Source organism: Mustela putorius, unplaced genomic scaffold (assembly GCF_011764305.1).
Source record: "Mustela putorius furo isolate JIRA1106 unplaced genomic scaffold, ASM1176430v1.1 tig00000228_pilon_pilon_pilon, whole genome shotgun sequence".
Taxonomy (NCBI): Eukaryota; Metazoa; Chordata; class Mammalia; order Carnivora; family Mustelidae; genus Mustela; species Mustela putorius.
The window spans coordinates 21,834,001-21,853,750 of record NW_025421322.1 but is presented as its reverse complement, the minus strand read 5'-3'; the positions used below and the strand labels follow the sequence as shown (position 1 = coordinate 21,853,750).

Sequence of the window (19,750 nt, the reverse complement as noted above, 5' to 3'; positions counted from 1 at the left end):
AGAGCCAGCCCGTCTCTGGCTGAAGAGAGACTGAAGTTTGCAAATGCAATTTTAAGCTTGTTGCTTGGATGGGTTTTATGTTGTCACATACCCTTCTCTGGAGTGTTAAACACTTTACGAATGTCTGTTGGGTGTTTGGGCACATTATGGTTTTGATTAAATTATATTCACAATTCTGGGGAACCGTTGTGCCTAATACACCCGCAGAGTGTGGGTTTGGGGGACTTAAAGGGACATGCTTTTACAGAGTGCCCACTCCCCTGATTCAGGACATTGGTTACTTGCAAAGGAATCACTTTTACTCAAGAATTCTCAGGGTCACCTGGGTGGCTCAGTGGGTTAAGCCTCTACCTTCAGCTCAGGTCATGATCTCATGGTCCTGGGATCGAGTCCCGAGCTGGGCTCTCTGCTCAGTGGGGATCCTGCTTCCCCCTCTCTCTCTGCCTACTTGTGATCTCTCTCTCTCTCTCTGTCAAATAAATAAAATCTTAAAAAAAAAAAAAAAAAAAGAATTCTCAGTGTGCTTAAGGATGCGAAGTCTGAAGAACAAGTTCCAGCTGTCTGCTTTCCAGGCCTCATCAAGGCCACTTGAATCTCTCTGAACTCCTCTTTCTTCATCTGTTAAATGGGCATAATATCTCCCACTCAGAACAGGGTAGCCAGGAAATTCAGACTGCATCATGGGTGTTGCATACTTAGCCCAGTGTCTGGGGATTCATTAGTGGATGCGCTGGCACCAGAATTGCCATGCCTTACTCTCTTAATGGCCTTGGTCAGCAAAAATAATTAATCAGATTTGAACCTCCTGCGTCAGCGATGCATGCATTACGTGTCTTGGGTTCGGGAAGAGCAATCTTCATTTTCTTATACCACGTGGCAGGTGCTTGGAGGCAAATGCCACAGAGAACTGAGGTTATCATCTTCTGCACTTTCTGGGGCTTTCCAGAGATCAGTGACATTCCGCCTTGGTAGAGTGCCAGATAAAACACAATGGTGAAAGAAATTGGTTACCGGTGATCCCCAACAAAGCAGGTGTGACTCACGACTCTGGCGGGTAGAAAGTGGGATAAGAGTCTGTTGTACTGTGAGCTTAGGTCTCCGAGAAGCTCTGAGAATGAGGAAAGAGAGATTTCAGATTTCAGGACACATAGGTAGAAATGCCAGGCACAGTGTCTCCCTCGGGGTTACAGTGGATGAGACCGCCGGATAGGATCACCAGCCCTGGGCTCACCCAACAGAGCCAGACATGGGCTTTCTGGGTTCATCTGTTCTGCTAGACAGGGCTGCACCTGCGGTGACTTATGAGCAGGTGTCCCTCTAATTAATCTGCTCAAATCTAAACTGTCCCCTCTTTCACCTGCGAAGAAATGCTCCTCATTACCTTGGGTGTCCACCTTTCCTTTATGTGAAGGTGGTTTTTTTGGTTGTTGTTGTTTTTAAACCAACCAACCAACCAACCAACCAATCAATCTCTCTCTCTCTCTCTTAAAATAGATAACATTTCTGGGAGAGGACTTTTCCAGCTATTACGTCCTTAGCTGTGTCAGACTACTGATTTCCAATGAGACAATAGGTTGAGAGTGGGAGGAAGGACTTGGGGCTCATGAATTTTGAAAGAGGAGGACGTGGTGCCCGACACACTCTCCTGGGAAGTCTTTCAGTAAGTACGCTCTGAGCACCTATATCATCATTCTACCTCGGCCACTTCCAGAGAATTCAGATTTTTTTTCTACAGATTTTATTTATTTATCTGAGAGAGAGAGAGAGAGAGAGCATGAGTTGGCGGGGGGGGGGGATTGGGTGGAGGGAAGAGGCAGAGGGAGAGGGAGAAGCAGGCTCCCCGCTGAGCAGGGAGCCTGATATGGAGCTCAATCCCAGGACCCAGGAATCATGACCTGAGCCAAAGGCAGATGCTTAACCAACTGAGCCACACAGGTGCCCCAAGAATTCAGATTTCTTTGCTCCACCAAATCAGTCTCCAGGGGCAAGATCTGGACATCTTTGTGTTTAACAAACCCTTAGGGTAATTTTATCACAGTTTTGTTTCAGTCCCAGCCCTGGTTGGAGAGTCCATGGGGTGAACCACGTGTCGTTTTAAGCTGCCAAATATATGATAGATCTGCTTATGTGATTGCACCTGAAGACGAAATTCATCTACTGTGCCCCAACCATGTTGCCGGAGTACACCCTGCTGTAGGTCTCTAGTGCTTGGGGATTGAGTGCACTGACTGGCGGAGATGGAGAGGTGGGAAGAGAGGGGAGGATGCCCTTTCTTGTTCCCTCTACTCCGACTCCTTATTCTACATCACCTCCCAGGTAGGAAGACGCATGTCCTTTGATCTCCATTGTGTTCCTAGGATACCACTGTGAGCATATCTGGATTGTTTTATTTGGACTTTCAAGGAGGAGAGAAAAAGCATTTAGCAGCTTCTTACAAGATCCTCGGTACATGGTACAGTGAGCTTTAATACAATCTGCTCTAACTCAGAAACTCGCTCAATGCCTTTCCTGGTATGTGTACTCCTCAAGTTCTGCGGCAAACCTTTGCTTTGCTTTGTTTTGTTTTGTTTTGTTTTGTTTTGTTTTGGCAGAGCCGAAGGGAAACTGTAATGGGGGTTATTTTCCATACTTTTACCATAAATTTTTATTTACCCATCAGGAAAGAAAAAGAGCAGTAAATTGAATGTTCTACTCTTTAAGAAGGACACATGCCATGGAGGAAGGAAACTCACAAGGCTCTTAATGACATCATTTACAAAAGAAAGTCCTTAGAAACCTCTAGTGCTGCCAGGCCGACTTGCCTGGTTGATGTCTGAAGGAAATTAATTGATTCCTGTTTTTGTATCGAGTGGAAAGGGCATTAGATACGACGAATAATGGCTTTCACCTTAAATGCCTGCGCTCCAATCCTGCAAACACAAACGCCCTCCCTGAGGAATTTTCTGAGAGCACTAGTTTAACCAAGTGACAGGACCTCTCTAGTGGTGTGGTTTCTGGTGGGAAAGGCAGGATTTTTGTATCTTTAAAAGAATTAGTTTTTAGAACAGTAGTCCTATATGAAGGCTGAGGTTTGAATTGTATAACTGCACAAGAAAGGTTTACATGATCATGGTGAGCTTTCTTATCATTTTTATCTCTACTTGTCATGTTCATCAAGTGAAGATTGTATCAAAGGTGATTTCGTAACATTTGTAAACGTAAGGAGCGTTTACTCTGTCCTGAGCAGTGCCAGTGCTTTGGAAGTCTGATCTTGTTAAGAGATCAAAAGGGGTAGGTACCATCATTTTTATTTTATAGAGAGAAAACTGAGACTTGGAGATGCCCGAAGCTAACAAGAACGACAAAAAGCGGCTGAAAATATGTGATAGGAACCAAGACCATCTGATTTCAAAGTCTGTAGAGTTAACACAACCCTAGGCTTGTAGACATAGCATTTTGCTATGTGCCCACACAGATGGATGATTATTAGGGACAAAATATTGCTTTATTTCATTTTATAGGGTTCAGGTTCAAGAGAGAGAGGATAGTAGAGGAAAGAAACAGCCCCCCCCACCACCCCTCAGTATGTTGGCCCTTGGAAAAAGTAGGTCAGGACTCTCACTCAGCCTCCTAATAGCTGTTTCAAATCATTTTGGCTTTGCATTTTAGTTTTGTTCTCTCACTAACTCTGTATGTTCATACGGGCATGTGTCAGTGTCCTTAACTCTGGGTTCTCTCCCCCAGGAAAGATGGAGTTGGATCAAATGACCATGAAGTTCATTGACTTTAGTTCTAACATTCTACAAGTATACATGGTGCCTGCTTCAGGAAGCTCGTGATCTCCCAGCAGGTGTGAAAAACACAAGCAATGCATGGTGCAAAGTAGAAGTTCAAGTGAATAAGTGAAGTATCTCTCTAGGTGGTCTGGGAGTCAGTGCTAAATCAATGAGAAAGACTGTAAGGTAGGCAGAGAGATAACATAATCCTGGTTCCATCTAGGAGTTCCCCAAGGGGATAAAAAAAGCTGGGCTTTTTAAAAGTTCAGACAACTGGACTTATAAACATTTATAAGATGAATCCATGCTCTCTGTCATGAGGCAAATACCAGGGGAGTATTCAAGCTGAAGGACAGCTAGGAGAGGTAGGGAGCAAGAGGGGATCCCTTGCCCTTGTATCGTCTGGTTTTTTGTTTTGCTGCGTTCCCTTTAGCACTGCACACACATTACAGGTCTCTTCGTGACACATCAGGGCCTTTCACTTAATCGCACTTTCATAGGGTCTGGAGTTCCTCGATGACACTTGTAGATCTCCATATCTGGCACAGTGCCAGCACTGATGATGCACTTAATAGATGATGGGTTGGATGAATGGTTGACATATTTTGGAGATGTTCATTCATTTAAACAACCACCACCACAACAACTCTATCAGTCCCTTTGGGGGCCAGGCACTCCTTGCAAAGATGAAAATGATCCTGACGCAGCTTTCACACAACTCCAAAATCCCGTAGAGGTGTAATCATAAATTGCAGAAATGCAAAGTGGAAAGGGAAGAATGCCTCAAGAGAAATGTAACTGAGGCCCTCCCAATTTGGGTAGACCAGAAGGGAGAGTGCAAGTAAATTCTCAACTTGATAAAACCGAAAGAGAAGACATAGAATGGGCAAATATGGCCCCAGAGAGCCAGACGATTTTTTGGTTTTCCCCCTATCAGCCCCTCCACTCTCAAAGTGGATCAGTTTCCTTAGGCCTTGGATGCTGGTTCTTGGATTTCCTTCACCCCTCTGGCATCTTATCCATTCGAGAGGCTCAGATCACATCCTGACTTTTGGGTAGCCATGTGTCTAGCCAGCAGAACCCCAAACATGAATAAAAACAATATAGAAAGTATTGGTTCTCATCACAGACAGAGCAAGAACTCAAGGGCAAGAGCTGGCCAGAGATTGAGGGGAAGGGCGAGGAGGATGAAAGCAGAAACAGCGGGTCTTTTCATTGCCATGTGTCTTCCTTCCAAAGAAGGAAGCATGGAAGGTCTAGGTGAGTGGGGGGTTCTGCTTTGAAACGAGCTAGTTACTTCGTTCGACAAGCAAGTGGAGCGTCTGTGATGACTCAGGCAGTGTGCCGAGCTCTGAGAGACCCTAGCATCTCCCTGTTTATGTAATTAAATCTGAGATAGAGAATGCAAAGTGTATTAGTTTGTTGGGGCCGCCATTACAAAGTACCACAGAGTAGGTGGCTTAAACCACAGGAATTTATTTTCTCACAGTTCTAAAGGCTAGTAGTCCAAGATCAAGGTGTCAGCCGTGTTTTTTTGTTTGTTTTTATTTATTGTTGTTTTTGTTTTGTTGTTTGTTTGTTTTCCCTGAAACCTCTCTCTTTGGCTTGCAAATGGCCCCCTTCTCATGGCTTCACAGCTCCCTGTGTGTTGCCTGTGTCCTGATCTCTTCTTATAAGAACACCAGTCAGACTGGACTAGAGCTCCCCCTCATGACCTCATTTTGCTTAATTATGGCCTTAAAAGTCCTGTTTCCACAGTTACCTTCTAAGGCACTAAGGGTTAAGACTTGAACCTGTGAATTTTGAGAAGACCCAGTTCAGCCCATTACATGAACTTCAAACTCACAGCCTCAGTACAGGAAGGGGAGAAGCGTGGAGGTGTTTATTTTATGAAAGTTTACCTTTAATAGGTAAGTAAATCCATGTTCCTCAACAAAATGAAAACCAGCTTGAAAAAGCCAAAGCGTTAAAGTTTTCCATTTACTCAGGATTTTATTGTTTGATGAAGATAGTAATTTTTCAGTTTTTTTGGCACTAAGCTATGTTAACCAGCCCTGTTTTGTTTACTAAGTCCTTAGTTACAGCCTAGAGCTGACGTAGAATGTCTTGCTCTGGCAATGTGTACACAATGTACAAGCTCTGAAAGAGGAAAAAACATACTTTGCTGGCCTTAGGCTGAAATTTACTATAAAGGAGGATTTCAAGGGTGTTAAGAGAAGGGGATAAATGATGCTGCATGATTTTCTTCCAGTGGATGGAGACGCATTTTTTTGGACTTGGATAAGAGGAAACATTTTGACTTGGGATCAAGGGGAACAACATGACATTAAGATTGTTCGTTATGCTTATCAACAGGAACCTCTATGCTTGTTAAAGTCACTTCTGTTCCCATAGAGGACATTTTCATTTCTGACCTTAGTCATGACCTTTAAGTGCCTGTGTGAAATGATGAAAGATACTGCAAAATTCCATCCCTGAGCCAATTTTGTGATTATCATAGTGTGGCAACTTAAAAAAAAAAAAAATCCTTATTCTGTGCATGGAGTAGAGTTTGGGGTTATTTTAAATAGTGCCACCTACTGATTTTAAATCTAATAATATTACCAATTTGGTTTTTTTTTTTCCATGAAGAAAACAACTTTGTATAAAGTATTCCTAGAGTAGTTGAATTCTAGGAGATATTATAAAATGCCTATCTTGTTCGTCTTCCTTATCTTATAGGGAAGAACCTGAGGTTAGCAGATGTTGCCTCTCTCTCTTTCTCAGTGAAAGAATCACAATTCAACCCAACTGAATCCAAGGTTCCCCAACTCCCTACTTAGGGCTTGTTCTAGCCTTAGAGTCACAGAGCATGTGCCAAATGGGACCTTGGAGACCATGGAGTCAACCCCTCTTGTTACTATTAATTCATTGATTATTATTAATTAAGGGCCCGGTGGCCCAGAAAGGCGAGACAATCTGTTGAGGTCACAGGGAATTGAAGGTAGGAAGTGGAACCTACATTTTTATTCTCCAAGTTCTGAGAACACCCTTCCAGGATTTCTCCTAGCACCTCCTGTGTGTCTCCTATGCACAAAAGTACTGACAAGGGCCCCGAGTCCTTATCTTATAGTAAGGATAGGAAGCACAGGGTTTGGGACTCCGCTTCTTGTACTATTTATCTTCCTTTTCTACAGAAGAAGAAGATAGGACAGGGTTAGAGATTCCAACAAGGACACAGACAGAGTTCCAACTTTATTTAAGTGTGGTGGATCCTTTGAAGAATGTGTTTCTCAAGTATAGACTACCTGCTAGGAAGCAAGGATCAAAAACAAAACAAAACAGAAAAATGATTTTGTGCTCTCTTCCTTCTCAGTGTGGGGAAACTAGATTAAAAACATTTCAAAGCATACCTAAAAATACACGGTGCATAAAACGAACTCACATACCAGGTATTTCTTTTATTGTAGTGTCGTGGACCTGTCTCCTCTCTCCATCCACAAATTGAAACCTTCTGGAAGCAAGACTGTATCTCAATCACTTTTATCTATAATACTTCGCATGACCAATACCAGTTTAACTTAATGAACTCACATTCAACAACAATAAAAGATGTCCTGGAACAAGATATCATAAGATTCCTACATTGGTTAGAATTAGACCCCACGGGGGAGGAACAGGAAATAAAGGCAGTACTTAAACAAGTAGAAATGTTTCCTACCCCACATTCAAGATGTTCATAGGCGGTAGCCAACACTTCATGGTGCAAGTGATCAAGAGACAGTTCTTTCTTATAAACTGTGGAGTATGGCTTCCGCTCCAAAATGGCTGTGAGAACTCTAGTGATTACATGTAAATTCTAGCAAATAGGAAGGGGGGAAGTGATGAAGAATGATGTGCCCTCTCCATTTAAGAAGACTTCCAAGAAACTATGTACACAACTTCTGCTTATAGCACAATAGCCAAAATTCAGTCGTGGCCATAGCTAGCTGCAAAGGAGGGGAGGAAATGTAGTCTTTTTCCCCCGAGGGAGTCACAGGCCAACCTTTAGAGGGATTCCATTAGGGAAGGTGGGGGAGGGTCTGGAAGAAAACTGACAGGATCTGTCACAACTCCAAGCTCTTGAAAGGAAAGTTTCCTTGTGGTATTTCAGGTTTTTGTTTCTTTGGTTGGTTTTTAGTTTTGGTTTGTTTTTCATGGGGGCCAGTAGTCTTTGGTCTTGTGATAAAGATTGTAGGTTTAGTAAGAAACAGATTGAACCCTGGCTCTGCCGATTACTACATGTGTGTGACTTTGGTTAAGGACCTTAACTTGTAGGATTATTGGATGAATGAAACCACACTCCTGGCACATTTGCCATAGGCAATAAATGATGGTGTTTATTGTCATTTTTTCTTATTAATTTTCCCTTTAAGAACATGTATACCCCAAAACACATCTATAACAGATGTGAGGATTTCGTCATTCTCCCATCAGATAGAGGGAGAATTATAAACTCACTCACCAAAGTGCCAAAAGCAAGGAATCATTCTTTCCTTCTGATGAGCTGGCATGGGGAATTGTTTCTGCGAATATTCTGTATATATGGGTCCTGACCTGTGGCCCCATGGGAAATGTCATTACATGTGGGATTCTGTGTATTTGGGAGCTAGGTGCTCTGGATAGAAATGGCATAGAGGAATTCCAGAACCCTTAAATATGTTCCCCTTATTAAGTATGTCCATTAAACATCTTTTTCCCATAAGGAGAAAAACTATAAAGTTGCTGGTACCCCTTCCAGCCAATTTTGTTGGTTGGTTGATTGTGGATTAGTGGAGCAATGAACTTGAGCACCAATGATGTGCCCCAGCCTTGATGTTTTTATACTTTTTAAAAAGACAGGCAAATGGGTTAGAGAACCACCTGCAGTGACCTCAGCCTGGACAAAAAAAAAAAAAAAAAAAAAAAAAAAAAAAAGAACAAACACACAGCCCTCAGGAGAACAAATATTCATTGAACCCTGCTATGTGTCAGGCACTGTATTAAGCCCCAAAGAGCACTGATGTCTTGTAGGAGAGACAGAATCCAAGACAGATGATACCCTGAGAAAGAGGAATTACAACATAAGCTCACAGGTCAAGAAAGGTTACATACTCATCATTCTATGACATAGCTGGAAATTATACAGAACTCAGGATGGAGAAATTTCTACTAAAGAATGGGCAGGGAAAACATAGAGATATTTGCCTTGTTGCCTTTCTTTGGACACTAATTTTGTGACCTCTAGTAGTCTGTTAGCATTTTCTGGGCTCTCACCATTGCCAGGATGGAAGCCAAGGCAGTCTGCCTGTTCTGCAGGGAGCCTGGTGTGCTAGCCTCGTACCGACACAGTGCTGAGCGCCGTGATTGTGTTTTGCATGACAGCCAGAGTCCAGCAATAATTTTCTAATAGAAGTCACTAGGAAACGATGCTCTGAAACATACTACATGTTTTTAGGCTGCAGGCATTCATTGATTTACCATAATCTGACTTGAAAGATAACATAGTGGAGACAGGATTGTGCTTTGACTGCAGGATTTGGGTGTAAATCCAGCTGCCTCCTTGGCTTCCTTGGGATGGTGCAAGACTTACTTACTGTTTGTTAGCTTCTGTTTCCTCTTCTGGGGGATTTTTGTGGAAATTAACTGGAATGACATGTGCAAATCAGTGGATTGTCTGGGAGGTATTAGGTACTTAATACTAGTTAACATCTTCTCCTCCACTTGCCTTCCTTGTCCCCCGGATTGCTCTCACCAATGACCAAATTCTGTGGGCGACTTTTAGTGCTTGCCTCCTAAGCCTTCTCAACATTAGACACGGCTGACCATACATCCTTTCTGGGCACCCTCTCCCATCGTTTTGCACAAGGTCACCATCTCTTATTTTCTTCTTACCTACCATTCTATCCGTGGCTGAAGCAGCTTTCTGCACAGCCCCTGAAAGACTGGTATTCTCCAGTGTCTATCGTCACCCTCTTACTTCATCCTGTCTTTCTTGGCAAGTTAATCTATTTCATGGCTCCAGCCACCAGAGCGTTCAGTCTGCTGGAGACATAAATCCATACCCACTGCCTTCTTTCCCAAACCTTGGGTTCCAGCAGCCTGCTTTGTATCTTCCTCTGAATGTCCCAGCAACTTCGGCATACGAAAGCACGAACTCTTCTTCCCTCTGCTAGATTTCCTCTCTCAACGAGTGCATGGCCATCTATCAACTTACCTTTCTTTAACCGTTCTTTTTAATCAGTTACAAAGTCCTGTTGATTGACCCACAGGATTTCTCCCAGACTTGTCTTCTTCACCATACTACTTTAGCCCAGGTTAGCTTTACCTCTTCCATTTTCAATGACCATGCTAGCTTTCTAACTGGTTCCCCTGTCTCCCTTCTCTTCCCCCCTCTAGTGTGCCTGTTAAAATCATAATTAAATTTAGATCGATATATTCTCTCCTGCTTAATGATCTTCACTGGAGAAGTTCTGGCTAAAACAGGGCAGTAAAGCTCTTTCTACCCCAACTCTGTCTTCTAAAAGCAACTGAAAAAAAGGGAAAGAAAGTTTTCATCTTCAAATAACTTAGAAAATACCCACAACCCTAAGCTCTGAAAAATAATTGCTGAACTCAGTTAACAGTTGGATTTAATTGAGGGAAGACACTTAGAGTAAATCCACTTTTCCATAGTGGTCTCCAGAAAGAGACAGCACATTGTTGAAGAGACAGTTGTGCCTGGAACAGCATTATGTGGGGTTGTGGGCAGCCTAGGTAAGTGTCCAAGTCCCTGTTCTTCCCTGGGAAATGTCATAAGAAGCAGAGCCAGGAGAGAATCCTGCAGACGTGCCATCTTTACAAGAATTCTCAGAGGAGAGAGTACAGTAGAGATGGTAGGTGGCAATCCCGTCTGAGCCATTTGTTATATATAAGCAGACACACGCAAAACACTTCTCACATAGGTGAGGCTTCATATGTGTGCCAGTCAGATCTTGTTCTTCCATCCCATAGTTCTCCAGAAAGAAAAAGAAAAAAAAAGCAGCTATATCAAAGAAGATAAAAACAGACCATGTAGTAAAAATTAGAAAACAAAGGAAGCATTAAAAATAGAAAACATAACTAAGAGAAGGCAACAAAGAATGAGCACATCTATTGTTAATAAATTTAAATGGGGCTAAAATCATCTGTTAAAAGAAAGACATAGAGAATGAATAACAAAACAAAATCCATATCTGATACCTTGTAGCAAAATGAACTCTTTGTTGATCAAAATTGGAAACATAAAATGGAAGTCCTAGAAGTATGAAAGAAAACATGGGTGGATTTTAAAATAATATTGGAGTGGAAGAGACATTTCTAAGACCTGGATGGGGCCCAGAAGCCATAAATAAAATCATGGTCAATTTGCTTATTTTCCCAATATATAAAGAGCTCTTATAAATCAGCAAGGAAAAGACCACAAACTAATAGAAAAATTGGCAAGGAAAATAAAAACCCATTCCCAGAGAAAAAAAAGCAAAAATGGTTAATGAACATACAAGCCGTTGCTCATCTTCACTCAGTGAAAGAATTATAAGTCAAAACAGGAAGTTAAGAAAGGTTAACTTACTAGAGTGGCCAAGATTTAAAAGTTTGATAACAGAGTAATGTCAAGGATATGTTGAAACAGATAGAGTCATACTCCGGTGATGGGAGTATAAATAGGTACTTTTTCTACTGGGCAAGCTGAAAGTAGCTCTCAGATTTTAAAAGTCACATACCTTTTGATCCAGCAATTTTGCTTTTAGTGTCTCCCCGCCCACACACAGGAATATTCGCACATACTTCCAAAGATATGAGGATGGATTTCAGCCTTGTTGGTAATAAGAAACCATTGGGAACAACTTAAATATCTACCAGCTGAGAATCAGTTAAACAAAAGATAAGCAACAACTAAAGTATGGAATACCATACTGCTATTCAAAAAACTAGGTGAGGGGAGTCTGGCAGGCTCAGTCACCCAGGTTGAGTATCTGACTCTTGATTTTGGCCCAGGTCATGATCTCAAGGTCAACCCCAGCATCACCTTCCACACTCAGCCCAGAGTCTGCTTAAGATTTTCTCCCTTTCCTTCTGTCCCTCCCCCTTCCCTGCTTGTGCTCACTCTCTAAATACATACATACATATATATATAAAATCTTTTAAAAAATAGTGAGATGGAATTATATATGCTGAATTATAAAGATCTCCACAATATATCACAAAGCAGGAAATAAGCGCATACAATGCAGTGTGTAAGTATTTGCTCACAGGCAAATTTTAAGAGTATTTATATGTATTTATATGAAAGGAGATAGAATAAGGAGTAGACACAGTAATGTGGGATAAGGACAGAGATTCACTTTTTTTTTTCTCTGATTTTTTTTTTTAAATTTTTAATCTTTTATAAACATATATTTTTATCCCCCGGGGTACAGGTCTGTGAATCACCAGGTTTACACACTTCACAGCACTCACCAAAGAGAGATTCACTTTTTATTATATCTCTTTGTACTGTTTGAATGCTTTCTAATATATGCTTGGTTTTCATAGTGAGAATAGAAAAATGATAAAAACAAAATACAATGGGATGCAAGAGAGAAAATTTCAGATCCTTTTAATGCACCTGCATTATTTATAGGATTAAGTTCAGAAGCCCCGCCTACCGTGGTAAACACTTAGCCACCTAACCTAGTGAATCTTGCCCATCTCATCTACTGGCATTTCTTTCCTTTGTCTCTCTTCTAGCCATAACTAACCAGTTATCACTTCTTGAGCACATCATGACCTCAGTGTCTTTATTTTCCACTTTTGTGTGAAATCTCTGATTCTATCCCAGGAAATGGTACTCATCCTTTAAAGCCAAGTTCAAATGAGGCCTTATCTCTGACTGTTCAGACCCCATAGGAGCTCCTTGCCCTCACAGCACTTTCCTCTGAGGGAGGCTAGATTTGTTGTCATCTCACCTGCTCTGTGAGTCCCAGGAGGACTAGATGAAGCTGATTCTCTACAGAACAGCCTGATCTGGTCTCCAGTTGCTGTGTGCATTGGAACCATCCCTCTGAGACTCCCGTGAGTGAGGTCTGTGTTGAAGGACTGTTTGGACTTCACATTTGCTTGGGCAGGTCGTCATACAGAAGGACGGGGCAGGAAGGCTCCAAAAACATGTTTGCTGATACACATGTATGTGTTTTACATAAATTACCTTGTTTGGTCTTGACCCTTCAAAGTCCGTCTTATTAGCCTTGTTTTGTAAATGAAGAAGGCTGAGGCTCAAAGAGGTTGGGTGAATCACCCAATGTAAATGGTAGAGTTTGGTTTCAAATTTGGGACTTTCTGGCTGCAAAGTCTGTGCCTGTTCCTTTCTGGAATCTGTGTTCTGTGGAGGGAGGGGGATTCAGGATGAAGTAACAGTGTTCTCATTGAGAGGCTCTATCCCAAAGTCTCTCTTGGTTTGTCATATGGAGGTGAGCATAGACTGGGCTGAGGGCAGAGGTGTGGAGGATAACATAAGGAGTAACATTACGGCAGATGGAGAAAGTTCAATATGGCATTTATTTGCTAATTCCTTCCCTCTGGAAGTCCCAGATTTGTGGATGTTCTCCTGACCTAGGTCCTGTCCTTCGAAAAGGCCAGCTGGAGCGATTCTGTTTTCTGGAATAACACAGGGAAGATGATGATTAATACTTGGCCAACTTCAGAGTAGGAAATGTGAAACACGTGCCTGTTCGGGGTTCCTTCACATGTTTCTAATCAACCAACCAGATTTTACTTGAATCTTTTATGGCTTCTCTGAAATTTGTAGTGAAATTGCAAGCCAAGTGTAGCCCGGGACCTATTTGCGGTTGCTATAATATCCCCTTTCCTGACTCCTTCCACCACTTAGTGAAAATTATTATTGCAGTAAAATCTCTTAGTCATACTTTCCAGGGGGTTGAAATTTCTTCGCTTGTCATATGGATAAATGTTATATTATGTTACTATAGAGCAGTACGGTTCAATAGGTCTTTGCTTGGAATTTGACAAAACACACAGTTGAAGTTAGATATTGAGAATTCTGTATGTAGGATGTATTGTAACTTCAAGAAACGTTCTGAGAACCTACCATATATGAGGTATGTGGGAAATGGGGATACAGAGATGGTTACTACCTTGATTTTGTATAATAGTCCATCACTTAACCCGAACACATCTGACAGTGAGCTCACTATCTTCACTGACCTGAGTTTTGATGATGACACCAGCAGGAATCCAGTTGCTGAAGCTCAGACCATGGGAATCATCTGTTATTCTTCTCCCTCATTTATAACTATAATAATAGAGCAAATCCAAGTAATACATTTTCTCCTAAAGATTTCTTGATTTTGCATCCTCATCTCCATTGTCATGGTCTTTTCTCTGGTTCAGGACTTCGTCTCTCGCCTTGAAGGTTCTAGTAGCTTTCTCTCTCTGCTCCCTGCCCTCAAGTTCTCATCTTTCTTATCCCTGCTTGAGCAGTTACTCAAAGCAGAAGTAGGATATGTCACTTCCCTGCTTAAAACACTTCATGAACTCACTATCCCACACAGGATGAATGCCCGGATATTCAAGACTTTCCAAAGCCTTCCACTATACTGCCTTGGCTGCCAAGTGAGGGGAGGATGGGCAGACTCATAAGTGAAGACACCATATAAAGACCATCTTTTCATTTGGAAATATCCAAAGCTCTGTAAAATGGGGAAGCTGTGGTTTTGGATGAACTAAGATGAGTTCCCAGTTCCTAGAGATCCTAGAGATCCATCCGCCATGGTAAACACTTAACAACCTAACCTAGATGACCTTGCCCAATCTCATCTCCCAGCATTTCTTTCCTTTGTCTCTCTTCTAGCCATAACTGCCTTCTGTGAAGGCAGAAAAAAATAGATTTAAGACAAAGTAATGAGGGGCGCCTGGGTGGCTCAGTGGGTTAGGCCGCTGCCTTCGGCTCAGGTCATGATCTCAGGGTCCTGGGATCGAGTCCCACATCGGGCTCTCTGCTTGGCGGGGAGCCTGCTTCCCTTCCTCTCTCTCTGCCTGCCTCTCTGTCTACTTGTGATCTATCTCTGTCAAATAAATAAATAAATCTTTAAAAAAAAAAAAAAGACAAAGTAATGAGTTTTGGAACTCTTTTAGTCAAAATGTGATGTTTATTGGAAGCATGAATTCAAGGGTTTTTTTCATAACATACTTATGTATCCATCCATTTATTCATTCACTTCTTTGATCAACAGATAAGTATTGAACACCTAGACAAGGGAGTTAAAGAATACTGTGATACAGTCTCTGCTCTCAAGGAAAGGCAGATAAATAGGCAATTAATTATAAGACCAAAGAATGAGCGCTCTGTTGTGAAAAAACACAGGGTGTTTTGAGAACACGTATTAGGAGCACCTAACGCAGTCCAAGGAAGGTCGGGGAAGGTATGTTGAAGTGGAGAGCAGAAAGAAAATATGACTTACCTCGATGAAAAGAAGAATGAAGAGAAGTTCAAGTGGTGGAAAACATCGGCAAAGTCTCAGAAGCAAGACAGAGGGAAATTTCGAGATGCTAATATGGTGGGATTACAGTGCCTGAGGTTAGGATAGAAGCAAACGTGGAGATTAGATACGAATCTACAGCAGGAAGTAATAGGCCCTCCATTGGGACAGTGCCAGGGCTCCTGGCGGAGCCTGTGGAACACGGACTGGGCTCCAACTCACTGAGCTCCTTAGCTATGGACAACACGTTTATCTATAGGAAGCACTTTGACCAGATTGTTGCTAAATTGTTTTAAGGAGTTGATCTTTTATCTTCAGGACAATGGAACACCCTGCAGGGTATTCAGCAGAGGTCTTAGGTGGTTAGTTTAGAATTTTCAAACCATCTCTCTGGCTGTATCTTGGAAAGTAAGTTAGAAGACTTCAAAGTCTTCCAGGAGACTTTCTCGGTGGTCCAGCTGAGAGATGATGGTGGCCTAATTTCAGGTAGAGGCATTCACTGGAATTAGGGCCATCATGAGTCATTAAAAGAAATTCAGCAGCAGAGGTCAAGGAGTTGGTGGGAATTACAGTCTTGCTCTTTCTCACCGAAAGTCTGCCTTGCTGAAAGGCACAGAACGCTGGGCTTGTTGGACCATGATTTCAACTCAGTGAAGAAAAGGTTTTTTTATTTTTTATTTTATTTTTTTAAGATTTTCATTTTATTTATTTGACAGAGAACACAAGTAGGCAGAGAGGAAGGCAGAGAGGGAGGGGGAAGCAGACTCTGCTCAGCAGAGAGCCTGATGTGGGTCTCAATCCCAGGACCTTGGGATCATGACCTGAGCCAAAAGCAGAGGCTTTAACCCACTGAGCCACCCAGGTGCCCTGAAAATGTTTGTTTGTTTGTTTGTTTGTTTTTTAAAACAACAACAACAACAAAATTGTTGAATTTATTTCAGTTTATAACTGATATAAAAAACCTGCCTGTATCTAATGAATGGGATTTGGGGAGTTTGGACATATGCATACACCAGTTGAAGTAATAAATCTATCCATCACCCCAAAACAACTCTTAACAATAAAAATTCAACGAAGCAGTAGGAAGAAAAGCAGAACGAGATTGTTTGTCTCCCAAGCTGGCCCCAAATCAGTGCCCCCTACATAGGAGAATAACCTCACCAGAGCCTGACAGGGACATTTATGTTTGTGACAACGTGTTCTATATTTCCTCCCACTGGAAACATTTTCACGAGGCAATTAAAGAATCTCATTCATTACCTCAAAAAGCAACTTGGGCTTTCACGGTTGTGCAATCACATCAAGTTAAATTTTTACAGGCCCTCTGTTGGCCTGGCGTGGGTGAGATGTGAGCCTGCAGGGCGGGGGTGTGAGAAGCACGGAGAGTCAGACCCTAGTGGCATTAGCTATATGGCAATTTGGGTTGGTCTGTGTTAATATCCTTAGTCACCAACTCAGGGGTGCTTTGAGGGCTAATTCTTGAGTTCAAAGAACCATTAATGAACAAAATAATCATTCATAGTTTCTCTGGTTTCCTAAACACATAAAAAATCCGTTATTTTAACCAAAGGGGGAAAAACTATCATACAAGAACAAGGTATCGGGAGAGCTGAATTCTATCTCCAGCATCGTCCCTACTCAGGCATCAGGATGTTTGATAAGACACGACCTTTCCCGGGCCTCATGGCCTTGTCTCAAAATTCCTTTCAGAGTGAAAATTCCATGCGTCTGTGAATGTTGGCATTTTGAAGTATCAGCACCGAGTAGGCTCGCAACGTAATATCTTTAAAATGAAAGGAATGTCCGTTGTGTGCTTGGCCCAGTGCTATGCTTGTGGGACACAAAGATAAGTGAAAAAATGTCCTTGGGTTGTAGTTGTTCATAGTCATTTGTCCAGGTGATAACTGGAATTAGAGAGCTGTCCACAGGCACGTACAGAGGACTCTGAGGTCACAGAGGGGGGAAGTCAAGAAAGAGACAGTTGAGTAGAATCTGAATGGAGGTTGGCCAGATGTAAAGAAAAGACCATGCAAAACAGTGGAATCAGGGAAGGATCTACTAAGACCCTTAATGCCTCCATGAAAGGACAACTGCCCTTAGAGCCAGAAGGATAAGTGTCAGATCAGCTGGTAGTTAATTTGGTACAGCCTGTGTCTACTTGCTACCAATGATTGTGTCTGTCTGGTCATGAGCTTGGCCACCGAGGGTCAGCCACCAAGTGCTGATTTGAGGTGTATTGAAGAGACACCCCAGGAGGGCTTAGCAGAGGATGCCACAGACAGGTCCATATGTAAGAACAGTAGAAGGAAAAGAAAGAAATCACTACAGAGTGTAGTCCCTCAGGTCCATGGAACCTATAACCCCTGCTTGCTAGGGGAACTGATATACATTTGGTGGGAAGAACGAGGTTATTTCTGTCAGCTTCTTATGCCAGGAATGGACCTAACCTGCTACCCAACCCCCCTCGCTATTTGTAATTCCTCTTCAGCTTCAGCTAAATCTTGCCACTGTCCCCCACTCTCACCAAGCAGAATGCAGATGACCATCTGCATGGTGTATGAAACTTTCCTCGAAGAGTGACTTGCATTATTTTTTAAAGCACTAGAACCATCTTTCTACATTAAATTTTACTTAGAAGAACAGTATATAAACAGCTAGGGCCAAATTTCAAGAGCTACAGCAGCATAAATGTTTATGAGGCACTGATAATGTCTCAGGCGCAGTGCTATGCACTTGATCTTCATCCCCTCATTTACTCTTATAACAATACCATGATGTGTGGCTTTAAGACAGGAATTATTTTTATCATCTTTTTTAGAGATGAGGTGGCAGGGAATGAAGAGTTATAGCTCATGCATCACAAAACTCAAGTCTGACCTAGGCCATTGGCCCTTAGTGTGGACTCTCTATTGCACAGAAGGTCCTGCCCCAATAGGGGAGCTCAGACAGGGCTGGTGAGGCACAGGTGAGCCATCCCAGGAAGCTTCTATATCTCCTTTCTCCCAGCTCAGGAACTGGGATAATTGACCAGACTGCTGTGTAGTAAGGTCTAAGAAATACTGCCTTGATTTGTCCTTTAAGATCTCTTCCAGAGTCTGTATTCTGTCATAGCAACTCAATGTGAAAGGAATGCTTGAGGTTAAAAAAGTCTTCAGAAGTGAAAGTAGATGCCAATCACACACACATACACACGCACACCCACCGCAAACAGTTATTACATGATTCCATTTATATGCAGTGTCCAGAGTAGGCAAATCTACAGAGACAGAAAGTAGAGGTGAGTGGTTACCTGGGATTGCAAAGCTGGGGAGACAATAGGGTTGGAGGTGGTGACTGTTAATGGATATGAGGTTTCATCCTGAAGTAATAAAAATATTCTAGAAGTATCAATTCTAGAATGGATTATTCTAGAGCTCTAGAACCTAGACTCTATAGATAGAGATCTAGATTCTAGACTCTAGAATTCTAGAATCTAGAGATTGTTCTAGAATATTCTAGAATTCTGTAAATATCTGGAAAACCACTGAGTTGTATGATCTAAATTGAGGAATTGTGATGTTATATGATTTATAACTCAATATAGCTCTTAAAAAATAAAAATCAAAAACAAAAAATAAAAAGTAAGCCTAGGGCTTATCTCTCTAAAAATTCATCCATGTGTGATTTGTTAAGCTGTGAATTTATTCCACGGTGTCCCTGGAGAGCCATCTCTGGCTGGGGAGTCTGCTACACAGGAGTAGACACGGAGGCCCGTCACCACCCCCCCCCCACTTCAAGAAGAGTCCTGACACAATAGCAGGCAGAAGCAAGCCTTGTCTCACAGACATATATGCAAGGAGAGAGGAGGCTCAGAGCTCTGTTGGTGCACTGGGATGACCTGGGAGAGGGGAAGTATTGAACCCAAACCTAGACCTTACCAGGGAGACCAGCAGCAGGTAGCCAAGATGGCATCTGGGTGTTCTAGGTAGAAATTGCTGCATGTGAAAGCTTGGAGAAATGAGAGCGCAGGTGAGTATCTGGTGGTTTATGTGCCTGGATAACAGCCCATTGTGTGGGAAGACCGGGAAGAAGGAGATTGGAAGACAAGCAGGAGCTAAGTGACTCCATTCCTTCAATATTCATTCATCCATTCATTTCTTTATTGATCAACACCTGTGTCTAAGGCAGAGGTTAGGTTATAGTGGTGTTAAAGTTGGCTCTCGGAATTGCCTGGAAACTTACAAAAACTGATAGCTGGGTCTCACCCTAGGAGTAACTGGTGTTAGGGTGCTTCAATCAGAATTTTTAAAGCTGCTCAGGGAATTCTGTTTGCAGTCAGCCCTGGGAACCAAAAGACTGTACAATGGAGATGAAACAAAAACCAAAACTAAAGATCAGAGCAACAATGGTCCTGGCACTTGCGAATTCACACTAAACAGATGTTTTCTGAGAACCCACCAGGTACATTCTGGACACTGGGAATACAGTAGTGAATAAGAGCCCCAGACCCCATAGAGGTCAGAC

At 42.2% G+C, this 19,750-nt stretch overlaps 1 long non-coding RNA gene across 1 annotated transcript; it reads left to right on the top strand.

Annotated features, from left to right (window-relative positions):
- Positions 1 to 3,624: 3,624 nt before the first annotated feature.
- On the top strand, positions 3,625 to 7,362 carry LOC123391488. Its single transcript, XR_006606207.1, has 2 exons — positions 3,625 to 5,665; positions 7,205 to 7,362. It is a non-coding gene; the product is annotated as an uncharacterized LOC123391488 (long non-coding RNA).
- The last annotated feature ends 12,388 nt before the right edge of the window (positions 7,363 to 19,750 follow it).